This window comes from Hemitrygon akajei, chromosome 26 (assembly GCF_048418815.1).
Source record: "Hemitrygon akajei chromosome 26, sHemAka1.3, whole genome shotgun sequence".
Taxonomy (NCBI): Eukaryota; Metazoa; Chordata; class Chondrichthyes; order Myliobatiformes; family Dasyatidae; genus Hemitrygon; species Hemitrygon akajei.
This window is the reverse complement of record NC_133149.1, coordinates 6897652-6916879: the sequence shown is the minus strand read 5'-3', so window position 1 is coordinate 6916879 and position 19228 is coordinate 6897652. Positions and strand designations below refer to the sequence as shown.

At 41.2% G+C, this 19228-nt stretch overlaps 1 pseudogene; it reads right to left on the bottom strand.

The window, feature by feature from the left end:
* Nucleotides 1-9345: 9345 nt before the first annotated feature.
* On the bottom strand, nt 9346-18972 carry LOC140716662 (uncharacterized; annotated as a pseudogene).
* Between the last annotated feature and the right edge of the window lie 256 nt (nt 18973-19228).

Below are 19228 nucleotides of genomic sequence, written 5' to 3'. Positions count from 1 at the left end.
AAATTTATCCCTAACATCCTGCAAGAGATCCCTAAACATTGACCACATGCCCATAGTACATTTCCTTGCAAAAACATCATCCCAACTCACACCCGCAAGTTCTAGCCTTACCTAATTAAAAATATACCCATAATTTGCCCTTCCCCAATTAAAAATTTTCCTGTCCTCTCTCATTTTCCATGATAATGCTAAAGGCCAGGGAAATCACTGTCCCCCAGATGCTCATCCACTGAGAGATCTGTGACCTGACCCGGTTCGTTATCTAATACTAGATCTAGTAGGGCATTCCCCCTGGTCGGCCTGTCAACATACTGTGACAGGAATCTGTCCTGGACACAGTTAACAAACTCTGCCCCATCTAAACCATTGGAACTAATCAGGTGCCAATCCATATTAAGGAAGTTAAAGTCAAAATCTGCCTCCCAATCTGCTCCTCGGTATCTCTGCTGCTACCAGGAGGCCTATGGAATACTCCCAACAGAGTAACTGCTCCCTTCCTGTTCCTGACTTCTACCCATATTGACTCAAAAGAGGATCCTGCTACATTACCCACCCTTTCTGTAGCTGTGGTAGTATCCCTGACCAATAATGCCACCCCTCCTCCCCTTCCCCCTCCCCATCCCCTTTAAAGCACTGAAATCCAGGAATTTTGAGAATCCATTCCTGCCCTGGTGCCAGCCAAGTCTCTGTAATGGCCACTGCATCATAATTCCAAGTATGTATCCAAGCTCTCAGTTCATCACCTTTGTTCCTGATGCATCTTGCATTGAAGTACATGCACTTTAGACCTTCTACCTTTAAACCCTTTATTCTGTTTCTCTTTCCTCAAAGCCTCTTTATATGCTAGATCTGGCTTTACTCCATGCACTATACTTGCAGCTCTCGCATGACCTTTATCCTCCTCCACCTCACTATCTGCTGTAACACTCTGATTCCCCTCTCCCCTGCAAATCTAGTTTAAACCCCCCCCCCCCCGGAACAGCACTAGCACTAGTAAAATATCCCGCCAGGCACCGTAATTCTCTTTAAGAGACCATGTACTTCCTTCTTAGTGGCCCTGTACTAATACAAATGTAAAAGACATGGTGGATAAGCACAGGACAGGAAAGTAATGTCAAGTTTTAGAGGAGCTGTTTGTTGTACATTTTTGTTTCCATACTCATAGTGGTGGGTGTCTGGAATGAATGCTGGGGGTGGTGGAGGCAGCTGCGATAGAGGCTATTAGATACTACATGAATGTGTGGAGAATGGAAGGATGCGGACCTTGTGTAGGCAGAAGGGATTAGGCAGAAGGGATTTCATTGTGTAAGGCATGAAAAGACATGTTCAATTGGTTTAGAATAGCAATGAGCAGAAGGGCCTGTTCTCCAGCTGTACTGGTCTATCGTAGTGAGACCACAGCTGGATAACTGTGGTCTCCACAGCAACAACTGTGGGCAGCTGGAGCCGCCTCTGAAAAGACGTGATTAACCTAAAAAGGCACAGTAAGATTCGAACCACACACTTCTTTGCGCACACCGAGGCCGGAGACCACTGACTCGCGGAATTCTGCTATGGCGATGAATTAGTGACAACAGCAGAGGGGGCAGGGACAGATTTCCAGCTGGCCTATCGTTGCTGAGACACACCCATGTCCCCCAGCGGTTAAATGAAAACTCATACGATGATTAGTTCAAGTGACTGTCAGTCATGAAGAGAGGTGGTTATGTCAAATGTGTATTTATGTTGGTGAAGGTTATGAAAAGTGTTTACTGGAGATCATATGGTGATGATATTGGACGGGATATTAAAGTTGGAGATGTTTGGGGAATGATTCATGGGGGTCATAATTTTCCAGTATCGATTGATAGGGCTAAAATGATTGTTACTGAAACAGAAGTGTGAGTACTGGCTCGATCATTTGCTGCAATTCACAATCAAGATAACTTAAGTGAAGATTAAACAATGTACGGATAAGGTTCGAAGTGATCACCCTGATGTGTCGGAAGTCAGCAGTAGCAACGATAGTATCACTGATGTAGAGTTTTCTTTGTGAATTTAAAGAGGATATTATTAATGCAGGCCAGACATCCCGAGGAAAGAATGAGATATGATATTACATGATTAGGCAATTGCTTGACAACTGTTCAGATATTAAAAATCTTGACATGTAAAATGGCAGTAGTAGTGCCTATTCTAAAACCTGGGAAAGTCCCGACTGATCCTTCAACTTACAGGCCTAAATCGTTAATGCGTCATTTATGTAAATTTGTGGAGCTGATGCTAATGAAGCTTTGGAAATATTTTGGGAAAAGTGAAGTGATATAGCATGTTATCAGAGTGGATTTCAGAAGGGCAGAATGATATTGGGTGCAGTTTTATGTTTGGAAAAGGAAAGCACAGGAAAATAAAGATATTTTAATAGCAGTATTTTTGATATTGAAAAGCCATACAAGGTGTAGTTTGTAGCCCTTTATTATTTCATATTATGATGAATTATATTTTTTCTGCGATAGATTCTGGGGTGTGCAAATCACCATATGCAGATAATGGAGCTTTATGAATTAGAGGTAGACTTCTACTGCTCTTAGCAATTAATGAGGTAGAACAGTGGGCAAATAGATGAGGAATTAAACTTTCAGTAACTAAAACAATAAGTATTCCTGCTTGAGTAATGTTGGGGGCCAATGGCCCACCTGGGGGAAGCAACAGTGGTCGTGCCTCCGGCACAGAGTCTGGCTCTGTGGCTCAGAAGGGTAGGGAAAGGCAGAGGGTGGCAGCAGTGATAGGGGACTCGATAGTTAGGGGGTCAGACAGGCGATTCTATGGATGCAGGAAAGAAATGTGGATGGTAGTTTGCCTCCCAGGTGCCATGGTCCAGGATATTTCTGATCGCGTCCACGGTATCTTGAAGTGGGAAGGAGAACAGCCAGAAGTTGTGGTACATATTGGTACCAACGATATAGGTAGGAAAAGGGAGGAGATCCTGAAAGCAGGCTACAGGTAGTTAAGGATTACTGCCTGTGCCACATGACAGTAAATATAAGAATAGAATGAGGTGGACGATAAATGCGTGGCTGAGGGATTGGAGCGGGGGCAGGGATTCAGATTTCTGGATCATTGGGACCTCTTCTGGAGCAGGTGTGACCTGTACAAAAAGGACGGGAGCGACCCCACGGGATAGATTTCAACAGATTTTAAAAATAAAGATTTTTAAACTATCTACAAACCGATTTCATCAAACAGATTGAGGAGATCCACTGAGAGAAAATGGCTCTGATTCTCCACAAACTGTAATCACAGTTCATCTCAATGTAACCTTTTCTCTCAATCCCCATTACCAGCAGCCATCCTCAGTTTGAGATTTGTCACTGCCCAAAAATCTGTTTACACTCACAAATCCATGTGCACACTCATATCCGCGTCCACCCCACTATCCATTTGTACCCACATCTGCTCGCACCCCCAAATCCACAGAACCCCCATATCTGTGTGCAACCCCAAATCCGCCATCACACACACCCCTACATTAGATTATCCTGGAGCATGAAACAATTCAAACAGTTCACAAAACCTCCATCTTTACAAACAAAAGAAGAACAAAATTCATTTATTATTGAAGTATGTAATGTTACGTATTCAGGCAACAATAAATATATGTGAGTTAGGCAAGGGTTTTTAGAACAAATAACACGTTTATTAAACACTGAAAACAAACCCCCCAAAAGTAAACAAACACTAACGTAACTGGAAAACAGCTGCTGTGCGGCAGCTTAACAGTTCTTAAAGCGATGTTGCCAAAAGTTCAAAATGCTCACAGTCCATTTAAAAGGAGAGACTTTTTAAGGCGATTTAAATTCTCTTCCACGTCGTTTTCCTTCAGTTTCCAAAGTCAAATTCTTCCCACGAAGAATTTTATGAAACGTAACGGTTTAAAGGCACTGACCTTTCCTTTATCACACTGTCCTCAATCTTCTGCTATCCCACAGAGATTAACATGAGAACAGTCAACGAAATCCTTCTGAATGAGGATCACACAAGGTCGAACCCATTCCACCATCGAAATTTGATTCTCCTCGATCTTTAACTCACGAACTCTTATCTTCACTCTCCACTAGCAGTATTGTAAAGAAACTGCTGGCAATGACCTTTTAAACTTTAGGCATTTGATAAAACTTCATCTTTCAACTAAACTGCATCATAACATTAAATCACGCAGTGGCATGAAGTCAACATGGCAAATTCAGCCACGAACTGCCCCTCCCCATAGGGTGGGGTCCTCCTCTTATACCCTGTAAAAAAAAACCTGTCACATGACCTCTACTGGTGGGAAAATGACATCACTCCACCATCACAAGACCATTACCTCAAGTCCAGTATAGCTTGAACCCCATTCAAGTGACAAGGATACCACTGTCACGTGTCATGAGTACGTAACACCTCCCTCCAAAAAAAACATTTTTGGTCTGACAAGAACAAAAATTCTAACAATTACTTACAAGAAAAACAAATGTATAAATTATATAACATACACAATATACAATACCATCATATAACAGCTTACAACTCACAATACAGTAGGAGTGTTACAATCAGAAAAAAAAACCACTCCATAAAAAAAATTACATTGTACATTCAACATCGAGATAGACAATCAGCAACCACATTATCGTTACCTTTAACGTGAGTTATCACAATATTGGACTCTTGTAACATCAAACTCCAATTTAATAATCTTCTGTTTTTGTTTTTCATCTTACTCAGAAAAACTAACGGATTATGATCAGTGTAAACAATAAGTGGTTTTTGAGTTGTACCAACATATACCTCAAAATATTCTAAAGCTAAAACAAGAGATAACAATTCTTTCTCTATTGTCGAATAGTTTCTTTGATGCTTATTAAATTTCTTAGAAAAGTAAGCTACTGGATGATCAACCTCATCACCCTCATTCCTTTGCATTAATACTGCTCCCGCAGCCTCATCACTAGCATCTACAGCTAATGAAAAAGGTTTTTCAAAGTCAGGTGCCTTAAGCACAGGTTGTTGACATATCATTGTTTTCAATTTTTCAAATGCTTCTTGACAAGGCACTGTCCACACAAACTTCACATTCTTCTGCAAAAGGTTAGTTAATGGAAGGGCAACATTAGCAAAATTCTTACAAAATTTCCGATAATATCCTACCATTCTCAAAAATCTTCTGAGAGTTTTTTTCCCCGTTGGAGTGGGAATCTCTAAAATTGCCTGAACTTTTGCCTGAACAGGAGCTACCTTACCTTGACCCACAACATAACCAAGGTAAGTCACAGTGGCATGTCCAAATTCATTCTTAGCTAAATTAATAGTTAAGTTAGCTTTTGAAAGCCTTTCAAACAATTTCTCCACCGCAATTATGTGTGCTTCCCAAGTATCATTTCCTGTCACTAAATCATCAATATAAGCATCAGTATCTTTCAATCCCTGAATCACAGTTAATCATCCTCTGGAAAGTACCTGGGGCATTTTTCATCCCAAATGGAAGAACATTATACTCATATAACCCAGATGGAGTTACAAATGCAGAAATCTCTCTACCTCTGTCCATTAATGGAACACACCAATACCCTTTCAATAAATCAATCTTTGTAAGAAACTTTGCTTTTCCAACTTTATCTACACAATCATCTACTCTAGGAATTGGATATACATCTGTTTTCATTACAGCATTCACCTTCCTATAGTCCGTACAAAACCTAATACTACCATCTGGTTTTGGCACCATAACACATGGCGAACTCCAATTCGAGTTAGAATGTCTAATAATATCATTCTCTGACATGTATTCAATTTCTTTCTCAGCAAGTTCACATTCTTCCATGTTCATCCTATATGGATGTTGTTTAACAGGTTTGGCATCTCCAACATCTACATCATGTGAAGCTATAGTAGTCCTTCTTGGAACATCTGGAAACAAATCCTTATATTTAAAAATCAATTCCTTCATCTGTTGTTTCTGCTCTAGCTGTAAATGTGCTAATTTCTCATCCATATTTTCCAGAATGGTTGAATTTGGTAACCTAACAGAAACAATGTTAGATTTAGAATGAAAGTCAGATGAATCATCTATCATGTTCCTAGTTAAATCAAACTCATTCTCCCTAACCACAACAGTCACAGTATCAGATTGTTTCCCAAAATATGGTTTAATCATATTTGTATGGCAAAGTTGTGTTGACCTTCTACGATCTGGAGTTTTTATTACATAATCCACATCATTGATTCTAGACACAATTTCATAAGGACTATGAAATCTAGCTTGTAAAGGATTTGTCTGCACTGGGAAAAGAACCAACACCTTATCTCCAGGCTTTAACATCTTCATCCTAGCTTCTTTATCATACCAAGTTTTCATTTTCTTCTGAGCCAACTTTACATTTTCCTTGGCTAATCTACAAGCTTTATGTAACCTGTCCTTCAATTTCAAAACATAGTCCAACAAATTAGTGTGTACTTCCTTACTAATCCACTGTTCTTTCAACAATGCTAAAGGTCTAACTCTTATGCCCAAACACAAGTTCAAATGGACTAAAACCTAAAGATTCCTGTACCGATTCTCTTACTGCAAATAAAAGTAAGTTTATACCCTCATCCCAGTCACTTTCATTTTCCACACAATATGTCCTGATCATATTCTTGAGGGTAGAATGAAACCTCTCCAAGGCACCTTGCGACTCTGGATGGTATGCAGACGAAGTGATTTGCTTAGCTCCCAATTTATAAACTATCTGTTGAAACAATCCAGACATAAAATTACTGCCTTGATCAGTTTGTATTTCCTTAGGTAATCCAAAATAAGTAAAGAATTTTATAAGAGCCTTTGTCACAGTTTTAGCTTTTATATTCCTAAGTGGTACTGCCTCTGGAAACCTAGACGAAGTACACATGATAGTCAACAAATACTGATAACCAGTTTTTGTCTTTGGTAATGGACCAACACAATCTACAATAACTTTAGAAAACGGTTCACCAAATGCTGGAATAGGTTGTAATGGAGCTACTGGTGTAACCTGATTTGGTTTACCCACAATTTGACAAGTATGGCACGTTTTACAAAACATCGCCACATCTTTTCTTAGACCAGGCCAGTAAAAATGTTTTAAAATCTTGTCCACAGTTTTCCTTACCCCTTGATGTCCACCTAAAGGCACACTATGAGCTAAAGTCAAAATCTCATTCCGATAAACTTTAGGAACAACTACCTGGTAAACAACATTCCATTCCTCACTTGCAGGAATTGTAGGCAATCTCCACTTCCTCATCAACACTCCGTTTTCCAAGTAATATCCTACTGGCACCTTCTCAATTTCACTATCTAGTAAAGCTTGTTCCCTCAATTTTATAATCTCAGGATCTCTATTCTGCTCTGCTATCATCTCCTTCCGAGACAGAGATAAATCTTCATAGTCAGACTTACTCCCAGAATCTTGTTCAAACAACGAAGGTAAGAAAGTCTCTGACACATCCACAAAACTCGAATCCTGAGTTGAACAGTCATGAGTAACAACCTCATTCTGCACATCAATCTTTTTAGCCATAGCTCTAGTCACAACACAGGAAAAATCTGTGTTAGAATTCATCTCTGGTTCCTTAGACTCCATTGTCAAATGCACTTCAGGAAAAACTTGTCCACCTGCCAAGTCATTACCTAACAATAAAGAAATACCCTTCACAGGTAAACTATGCTGTAATCCTACTTTAACAAATCCTGTAAATAACCCTGATTTTAAATTTACTTTATGTAAATGTACAGGCATAAAATCACTCCCAACACCTCTTACGTAATTTACCTCACCAGTATCACTCTCTTCATTAAACTTCAACACACTGTCCAACATCAGTGATTGAGAAGCTCCAGTATCCCTAAGGATTTTTATTGGCACCAGAGTAGATCCTTTTTTCAAGGATACAAACCCTTCAGTTATAAAATAATCATATCCCTTTCTAACTTGGTCAGACTCTAACAAAGCCTCATTTGTGTTTACCAAACCCTGTAATTTTACAGGTGCTTCAGTATGTTGCACACAAGCATCTGGAACTGCTTTCTTCTCTTTCTTTTTCAATTTGAAACAGTTAGCTATTACATGGCCAGATTTCTTACAATAGTTACAAATAAGACCAAACTGTCTTTCCTTCACAGGTTTTCCTTCCTCCTTACCTTTCTCATTAACCTCTGATTTAATTTCTGATTTACCTTGAGTCTCCATGTTATTTTACCTCATAAAAATTCTGCCCTGAGGAAATTTATTCTTATGGATTAAAACATACTCATCAGCTAATCTAGCACAGTCCTGCAATTTATCAGTATCCCTCTCATTTAAGTAGGTCCTTACTTCAACAGGAATGCTTCTTTTAAATTCCTCCATTAAAATCAGCTCTCTCAATGTATCGTAGTCCCCATTTACATTTTTAGAAGAAACCCATCTCTCAAAACACACATCTTTATCATAGGCAAATTCCATGTAAGTCTTTTCCACAGACTTTTTCAAACTTCTGAATCTTTCCCTATAAGCTTCTGGGACTAATTCGTACACTTTGAGAATATGCATTTTCACAATATCATAATCAAGTGCTTGCGCAGCAGTTAAAGCTGTGTAAACTTGTTGTGCTTTACCTTTAATTCCACTCTGTAACAACACTGATCATTTATCTCTCGGCCACTCTGACATCCGAGCAATAGTTTCAAAATGTTGAAAATATCTTTCCACTTCTGTTTCACTAAATGGAGGGACCAATTTAATTTCTTGACTAGCAACAAACGGTTTTTTAGAACCAGAAGACTGTTTCCCAGACCTTAATTCCTCCATTGCATATTCAAATTCCCTCTGTTTTTGTGCAGCCTCTAATTTACAATGCTCTAACATCATTTGTTCGATTCGCAACTGCATCTCCAGATTACTTATTGGAAACGATTCTAAAACCGAATCATCAAAAACACCTGAATCCACATAGTGAGACGCGATTTTTCTCTGTATAACAGCTTTTGATGTAGTCGTCAAAATACCATTAAGTTGCAATTTACTAGCTATCTCAGACACCTCAGTCTTTTTCGCCTTCGCTAACAACTCGGCGCCTGGCGAATCCAGAAACTCATCAATATTCATCGTTGCCGACTACCACTCACAAGCCAATCAAACAAAAGAATCGAGTATTCCCCATTTCCAAAACACCGACTCAAAATTCAACAAGCATTTAAACTCAAACGATCCAATCCGGACGCAGCCCCCATATTTATGTTACGTATTCAGGCAACAATAAATAAATGTGAGTTAGGCAAGGGTTTTTATAACAAATAACACGTTTATTAAACACTGAAAACAAACCCCCCAAAAGTAAACAAACACTAACGTAACCGGAAATCAGCTGCTGTGCGGCAGCTTAAACAGTTCTTAAAGCGATGCAGCTCAAACAGTTCTTAAAGCGATATGCCGAAAGTTCAAAATGCTCACAGTCCATTTTAAAGGAGAGACTTTTTTAAGGCGATTTAAATTCTCTTCCACGTCGTTGTCCTTCGATCCCCGGCGTCGAACTCTTCCCACAAAGGATTTTATGAAACGTAACGGTTTAAAGGCACTGACCTTTCCTTTATCACACTGTCCTCAATCTTCTGCTATCCCGCAGAGATTTACTGTCACGAGTACGTAACAGTAAAAATAATACAAACTTTAGATATCACATCTGGAAACCCACGTAGACACAAATCCATGCGCACCCCCAAATCCGCTGATAGCTCCAAATATGTACACAGCTCGAAATTTGCACATGCAGAGACACAGACACACAGTCATACGTAGACACATGCACAGATTCGCACATTGTATCACACACAAACACAGAAACAGACACCCACATGCACAATTTCAGACATAAATATACACACATGCAATCACATACACACATATGCACATTCAGACAGAAACAACCACATACACCCAGTTGAGATTCACTGAAACACAAAGACGCAAACACGTACACACAGCCATTGCCACATGCACATATACAGACAAAGACGCATACTGACGCATACACCCAGACACAAGGATGCTCACATGCACACACACGGACATATAGAGACTGACAAAGCCACATACACAGCCAACCCGCACAGACAGACACAAACACACAGATGCAGCCACACACAGATACAACGACACACATAGACATGTAAACACCACACACACACACACACAGACATACATCATATATAGACATACACAGACACACACATATGTAAACACCACAAGCACAAACTCATATATATATGTAAACACCACACACGCACACATATTCATGCACACGCGCACACAACCATAAACACCACATAAACACTACATACTCACACACAGAAACACACACGTAAAGACATACACACACACACACACACACACACACACACACACACACACACACTTAGACTTTCTTAACTGCCTTTCCAGCTCCCCGCCATGTTCTTTGACACATACAGGGTGATATGATTAAAACATGCTCACCCCCCACTAGACTACTGAGTTTGATAGCCATGCATTAGGGTTAGGGGTGGGTTGTGGACGAGCCCCCAAATGTTCTGACTATGACAGTCACTGAAGAAAACAGAGGTTTTTGTAGATATGAAATTGTTTATTCATCACCACAAACAGACATTTTCTTGGAGACCCTATCAGTAGAATCCCCCAAACACAAATGAATCAAATGTTTATACTCCAAAGAAGAATGGTAACAGTAGATGATTCAATACAAATTCACAAGCTACATTGTTGATTTCAATATTTTGTATCTGACAAATGGTTCCTTATAGTACATATTTCTTATATTTATCAGAAGTCTCCAGACTATCGGATAAAAGCATCTGCACCAGGTGCACCGAGCTACAATTTCTGTGAGAATGTATGAAGGAACTGCAGTTGCAGCTTGATGACCTTTGACTCATACAGGAGAGTGAAGAGGTGACAGATAGGAACTACAGGGAGGTGGTCGTCCTTAGATTGTAAGAGACAGATAATTGGGTGACTGTCAGGAGAAGGAAGGGAAATGCTCAACCAGTGCATGGTACACCTGTGGCCATTCAACTTTAGATACACTATTGAAGAGGACAACCTATCGGGGAGGGCAAAGGTGACCAGGTCTCTGACACTGAGTCGGGTGCTTTGTCTCAGAAGAGCAGAGCAGTAAAGAGAACTGCATATTGGTAACAGATTCCTTAGTCAGAGGAACAGCAATGAGGTTCTGTGGGCAAGACAGAGACCTGCAGATGGCATGTTGCCTCCCAGGTGCCAGGATCAGGGATGTCTCAGATTGGGTCTATGACATTCTCATGGGCAAGGGTGAGCAGCCAGAAGTCTTGGTACATATTGGCACCAGTGACATAGGTAGTCAAGGTGAGGAGGTCCTGAAGAGAGATTTTAGGGAGCTAGGTAGAAAACTGAAAAAAGGACCTCCGGGGTAGTAATCTCTAGATTGCTGAATGTGCCAAGCGCTAGTGAGGGTAAGAACAGGATGATTTGGCAGATGAATAAATGGCTGAGGAACTGGGTTTCAGATTGGTGTATCATTGGGATCTTCTGGGGAAGTAGGACCTCTACAAAAAGGGCAGGTTCCAATATCATTGCAGATCGGCATGTATACTATTGTAGGCATCACGGAATCATGGTTGAAAGAAGATTATAGCTGGGAGCTTAATGTCCAAGGATACACATTGTATTAAAAGGACAGGCAAGAAGACAGAGGGAGTGGCGTGGCTCTGTTGGTAAAAATAAAATAAAATCATCAGAAAGAGGGTCAAAAGGTTTTGAATTATTGTGGATTAAGCTGAGGAACTTCAAGGGTTAAAAAGACCCTGATGGGAGTTATAAACAGACCTGCACCCAATAGTAAGGATGTGTCTACAAATTACAATGAGAGATAGAAAATGCATGCCAAAAGGGTAATTTTACAGTAGTCATGGAGAATTTCAATTACACTGGACAACAAAGATTTTGCTTCCTGAATACCTTTAGGTGTATCTTATGAATTTTGGGCTACTGATCATGAAAATCACCATAAAATTTCCCTATCACAATTAAAATGTTGCCTATAATGTAAGCTGGAAAGTTTTCTATCTTGTCCAGGCATGCTTGGGCATGGCAGGACAGGTTTTAGTGATAATTATTGGGTTCAGGACTGTAAGGATGGAATTTGCTATCACTAGGCACAAAAATTTCTATGAAGGATTTTGATATTTGAGACAGATGCTTCCCAGAATAACTGATGCCAAGATTAAGGAAAGCATTTTTGTTGGTCCACAAATCAAACAGGTCATCAATGACAGGCAATTTGAAGAATTTCTAGTGGGACCAGAGAAAATCACATGGAAGGCATTCAAGGAAGTTGCTGAAATTTTTCTCGGCATGCAGCTGGTTTGAAAGTATGCTTCAAGCATATAAAACCATGAAATGCATCATGTCATTAAACATTCATTTTTTGCATTCCCATTTTGACTTCTTCCCTGCAAATCTTGGTGCTGTTAGTGACGAGCATGGTGAAAGGTTTCACTAGAACATTGCGGTCATGGAGAAAAGATACCAGGGCAAATAGAATCCATCAATGCTGGCGAATTATTGTTGGACACTTAAGCGAGAAGCCTCAGACACGGAGTACAAATGAAAATCATTAACCAAATATTTTAACTTAGTTGAACTATTGCAAAGCATCAGAACCATTATGCAATTAAACACATTATATTCAATAAAAGTTACTTTGTTATTTCTCCAAATTCCTATGTGATACAAGTAGTCTGAAATTATATTTGTGTTCATCTTCAAGCAGTCTATCATAAACAAAAAAAAAATTCTGAGGAAGCAACACTTTTGAAAAAAATTGTTGTCCAGTGTTACAGGTGGATTGGTAAAATCAGTTTGGTGCTGAATTCCAAGAGGGGAAATTTCTAGAATGTCTACGAGATGGCTTTTTACAGCAGCTCATGGTTATGCCCATAATTCTGGATTGTATGTTGTGCAAGGAACTGGAATTGATTAGAAACATTACAGTAAAAGAACCCTTCGGGAAAAGTGATCATAATATGATCAAATTCACACTGAAATTTGAGAAGGCGAAGCTAAAGTCAGATGTATCAGTATTAGAGTGGAGTAAAGGGAATTACAGAGGCGTGAGAGAGGAGTTGACCAGAGTTAATTGGAAAAGAACACTGGCAGGGATGATGGCAGATCAGCAATGGCTGGAATTTCTCGAAGCAATTCGGAAGGTGCAGGATATATACATCCCAAAGAGAAATGAGTATTCTAAAGGGAAGATGACACAACCAACCATGGCTAACAAGAGAAGTCAAAGCCAACATAAAAATCAAAGAGACAGAATATAATAGAGGAGAGATTAGTGGGAAGTTACAGGATTGGGAATTCCGACAGATAGTATAGGTCCCACCCCTCAATCCTCTTCATGCTTCCTCCCCCTCCACATCCATCCCCTCTCTCACACCCACCTCACTTCCTTTCCATTTCCTACCTTTCAGCCTCCCTCAACTGTGTTTGTGTGTGTCCATCACTAAAAATCTAATGCCCTTCCTCCTACATCAACTCCTTAGCCACGTGTTAATCGGTATAATTTTTCTGTATCTGGCATGTGGCATGGGTGGCAATCCTGAGATCATAGCCTTGGACATGCCAAACTCCCTGAACTCCCGTTGCAGAACCACATTACTCTTAAGAATGCTGAAGAGTCGAAATCTGAAATATCCCAGACCCTGATACCTGGGAAGGAACAGACCATCTGGAAATATCAATCTCATCCAAAGAACCTTCTTTCCATTTCCCTAACTAACAAATCACCTATCAACACAGTTCCCCTCTTCTTTCCCTTATCCTTCTAAGTCACAGAGACAAACTTAGTTCCAGAAGCCCAACCGCTGTGACTTTCTTCCTTTGGGTCATCCCTCCAACAGTATCTAAAGTACCTGTTGTTGAGGGGGATGGCCACAGAGGTACTCTACACTGGCTCCTGAACCCCTGTCCATGACTGTCACCCAGTTTCTTGTGCCCTGCACATTGGGTGTAACTACCTTTCTATACGTCTTCTCTGTCACAACCTCAACCTCCCAAATGATCCATAGTTGATCCAGTTCCAGCTCCAACTCCTTAACGCAGATTGTTAGAAGCTGCAGCTGGATGCAGTTCTCAAAGAGGTCTCCCTGACTTGCCACATCCTTCATGAGGAGCATTTCACTATCCTGCCTGGTACCTCTACTGTTCTACCTGAGCAAATGTAAAGAAGGGAGCAAACAAACTCTACCTACAGCTTATCTAACTGAAGCCTCTCATCCCTGAAGCCTCCAAGAGTTAAAGCCTCAAAATCCTCACTCTGACACTGTTTGCTCTGGTGACAGCTGCTCCACTTGCCCTGCCTTACTTTCACTTGTTCTTGCTAATCAATCCCGAATGCTGATTGCCACTGCTCAAAATTCAAAAAAAAAATGCCACAAGTCACTGTCCTTAATATTCTATCAGTGAACCTGAGTGAATTATGTCCTCTCAAGCTTCAGATCTCTCCAATTGGCCTCTGGTTAAAGCTCAGTAGTGCAACACAAGATTGGATGACTGAATGAATCACTTCCCACATTCAGAGCAGCTGAACAGCCTCACACCAGTGTGAGCTTCATAGTGCGTCACAAGATTGGATGACTGAGTGAATCTCTTCTTACATTCACAGCAGGTGAATGGGCTTCTCCAGTGTGAACCCGTCGGTGTCTTTGTAATGTGGATGAGTGAGTGAATTCCTTCCCACAGTCTACGCAGGTGAACGGTTTCACCCCAGTGTGAACTCGCTGATGTACTTTTAAGTTAGACGACGATGTGAATTCCTTCCCACATTCAGAGCATACGAATGGCCTCTCCCCAGATGTACTTTCAAATCAGATGACCAAGTGAATCGCTTCCCACAGTCCGAGCAGGTGAAAGGCCTCTCCCCAGTGTGAACTCATTGATGTGCATTCAGTTGAGATGACCGATTGAATTCCTTCCCACAGTCTGAGCAAGAGAATGGTTTCTCTCCAGTGTGAATTCGTTGATGTTCCTTCAGTTGAATAGCCTGAATGAAGTCCTTCCCACATTCAGAACACGTGAATGGTCTCTCCCCGGTGTGAACTCGGTAATGCTTCACAAGGGTGGATGACTGAGTAAATCCCTTCCCACATTCAGAACAGGTGAATTGTTTCTCCTCAGTGTGAACTAACTGGTGTTTCAGTAACGTGGATGAGTAAGTGAATCGCTTCCCACATTCCCAGCATGTAAACGGCCTCTTCCCAGTGTGAACTCGCTGATGTTGGTACAGTTGAGATAACCGAGTAAATCCCTTCCCACAGTCAGAGCAGATGAATGATCTCTCCCCACTGTGAACTTGCTGATGTAGTTTCAAGTCAGGTAACCAACTGAACTCCTTCCCACAGTCAGAGCAGATAAATGGTTTCTCACCAGTGTGAACTAACTGGTGTCTCAGTAGGTGAGATGACCGAGTGAATCCCTTCCCACAGTCTGAGCAGATGAATGGCCTCTCCCCAGTGTGAACTCGCTGATGTACTTTCAAGTTCGATGACGATGTGAATTCTGTACCACAGTCTGAGCAGGTGAATGGCGTGTTCTCAGTGTGAACTCGCTGATGTTTCTTCAGTTGAGATGGTTGACTGAACCCTTTCCCGCTTGCAGAACAGGTAGAGCATCTCACTGTGGTGAGATCTTCAGACTGGATGACTGAGTAGTTCCCCTCCTACGCACAGAGAAAATGAATGGCCACACCCCACTGTGAGCTGACTGGTGTGTCTGCAGGTAGGCTGTGAGCGAATCCCTTCCCACACTGAGAGTAGGAGAATGATATCTCACTGCAATCAATTCACTGGCAATTCAGAAAGTCAGATGTCAGATTTTTTGAATCTGTTGTACAATCAATACAGTTGAAGAACTGATCTCCAGTGAATAAATGCTGGTGTGTTCTCAGTGCCCCGGTTCCAGTGGATTTCACTGAGTTACAACAGAAAACTTCAGATACAAAACACGCTTCCAGTTGGGATGAGATAATTCTTCATCTCCAAGGATCGAAAACTTTGGTGTTGCAAAGAAAATATCTAGTCACGCCTTAAACATCCGGTCAGAGACAGCAAAATTGACACATTGTTGTGTTTGAGATTCCTGTGCACAAGTGTTTTGCCTTTTCAAACCTGTAAAAATATTTGCAAAATACATCAGTGGGTGAAGGACAATATTTTGGGTGAGATTTTAGTCTGTGCTGAGCTCTGATGTCACATTGTTATGAAATTCAACTCAAGCTGGAGGAACTCATCATCTTCTGTCTGGGCATGGATGAGGCATCCTGACTGACCATCAAATTCTCTGACTGTATCCCTGTCTGTATCAGAATGGGCCATTTCTGCCCATCAGTCTGTGACTTGGGTCTGTTTGTCTCTCTCCATTGGTATTATGTCAACATTAGGTCATGTACAACAGCGTTACAAAGAGCATGTGATGTTACATGGCTAATCCTGGAGACTTCCCAATTACTGTGACCCACCCACCCCAGGTGATTAACAGTAGCAATGCCAATGAGGGACAGGACATTAGCTTTTCTCATTGCAGTGCGGCATATTTGTGATGTGAAATCTACAGGTTACTTGTTACCCAGGACAAAGGTGTTTGAAATCATTATGTACCCAAACAGCATGGAACAAAACATATTTTCACGGGCAGAAAGGTCCAGAACAAGAGGAGGTAGAACAAAGGTGATCTTCTCAAGAACTAAAGTTGACGTTTTGTTCTTTTTTTCCCATATAGCACTAATGGACATTTTCACTGACTGGAAGGTAAACTCTTCAGACATTAACTGGGAACTATAGTTTTGTTCCAAGTTGCTAATCCTTGAATTTAGGTAACTGGAGCTCGGCAGTGTGGGAGAGGTGTAGGGGTCAGAGGGGTTTACAGAGATGGCGAGGGGTGTACGGCTCAGCGGGGTTTACAGAGATGGGTGGGGTGTAGGGGTCAGAGGGGTTTACAGAGATGGGAGGGGTGTATGGATCAGAAGGGTTTACAGTGATGGAAGGGGTATTGTAGTCATAGGGCTTTACAGAGGTGCGATGTGTGTAGGGGTTAGACAGGTTTACAGAGATGGGAGGGGTGTAGGGGTCAGAGGGGTTTACAGAGATGGGAGGCTGTAGGGGTTGGACAGGTTGACAGAGATGGTGAGGCGTGTGGGGTGACAGGGATTTACGGAGTTGGGAGGGGTGTAGGGTTCAGAGGCGTTTACGAAGATGGGAGAGATGTTGGGGTCAGAGGGGTGTATGAAGATGGGAGGGGTGTCAGGGTCAGAAGGTTTCACAGAGATGGGAGGGGTGTAGGGTTGGACAGGTTTTCAGAGATGGTGAGGAGTGTAGGGGTCAGAGGGGTTTACAGAGATGGGAGGGGTGTATGGATCAGAAGGGTTTACAGTGATGGAAGAGGTATTGTAGTCATAGGGCTTTACAGAGGTGCGATGTGTGTAGGGGTTAGACAGGTTTACAGAGATGGGAGGGGTGTAGGGGTCAGAGGGGCTTACAGAGATGGGAGGCTGTAGGGGTTGGACAGGTTGACAGAGATGGTGAGGCGTGTGGGGTGACAGGGGTTTACGGAATTGGGAGGGGTGTAGGGTTCAGAGGCGTTTACGAAGATGGGAGAGATGTTGGGGTCAGAGGGGTGTATGAAGATGGGAGGGGTGTCAGGGTCAGAAGGTTTCACAGAGATGGGAGGGGTGTAGGGTTGGACAGGTTTTCAGAGATGGTGAGGAGTGTAGGGGTCAGAGGGGTTAACAGAGATGGGAGGGGTGTAGGGGTCAGAGGATCATGGAGATGAGAGGGGTGTAGGAGACAGAGGGGTTTACTGAGACAGGTGGGGTTTCATGGTCATAGGGCTTTACAGAGATTGGAAAGGGGTAGGGGTCAGAGGGGTTTACAGAAATGGGAGGGGTTTTGTGTTCATAGGGTTTCAGAGATGGGAGGGGTTTCATGGTGATCGGGCTTTACAGAGATGGAAGTGGTTTACAGAGATGGGAGGGGTGTAGGAGTCAGAGGGGTTTACGGAGAATGGGAGGGGTGTAGGGGTCAGAGGTGTTTACAGATATGGGAGGTTTTTCATTGCCAAAGCATATGATAAGAAATTATTTCCCTCTTTGAGTTACCCGACAAGAATGAAAGTATTTCCTCCTAATTCTTCCCCACATACTTTCGTTGACCCAAAATTCGCGCTGGATTTTGTCCAGGCTATACCTGTCACCGCCACTGACGTTATTACTGAATGAACTATCTGAAAAACTGTCTGATTATCTATATATTACTCACATTTCAAAAAGAAGATAAGGCTATTTGGATATTTCATTGACAGATTGATAAAAGAAAAGAAAACCTGCTCATCATTACATCCTTTTGGATTTTTTTTTGGAAAGAAGATCTACGGTTCAAGTTTGACTGTTTAAATGGTTAATTACATATTTGACTGAGAAAAGAGGATAAAAGGATTTGTTCCTTTTATCTAATATTTGGTTTGTTTTTTTTGTTGTTTCTTAAATTACTAACTGGTAGTTTTTTTTCTACCAATAAGGTTTCTTTATATATATATATATATCTGGGAGGGTTTAGTTACTACAATATTACTAATTGATATTTTTTAAATATAGTTTGGTTAAATATACTATTAACCTTTTTTATTTGTTTTATTATAGTTCCCTATAACCGAATTTAAAGTTTTCTTAGGGATTTAAAGCTAAACTTAAGATGGCGCTGTTTTTTCTCTTAAGAGATTATATTATTTTGGTTCTTTTTCTGTTTAATACATGATGGAATGTAAACACTCTCCTTTGTCGAGACGTTACTGTCTTTCTTGCAAGGTCATTTTATTTTTGTTTATGTACTGGCTTGGGGGAGGGAGAGACGAGACCGACAGATCGGCCCATGGCTTCGCATCTATCTTAGTTCGCTTGCCTTTTTTTCGGGCTTTTGGGAGTGTGGGTGGGTTTAGAGTTAGGAGCTTTTTCCCACTGGGTGGTTCTGAAGGATGCGTGTTTTCTATATGGCTGTATTCTTCATCACCACCATTTTTGATGATCCCATATTGGTATGTGTTCTGCGCATGTATAAAGTAAATTGGAATAAAATTATAGTATGGCAGTTAAACAGATTAATGCAATAAGTTGGAATGTACGTGGTTGG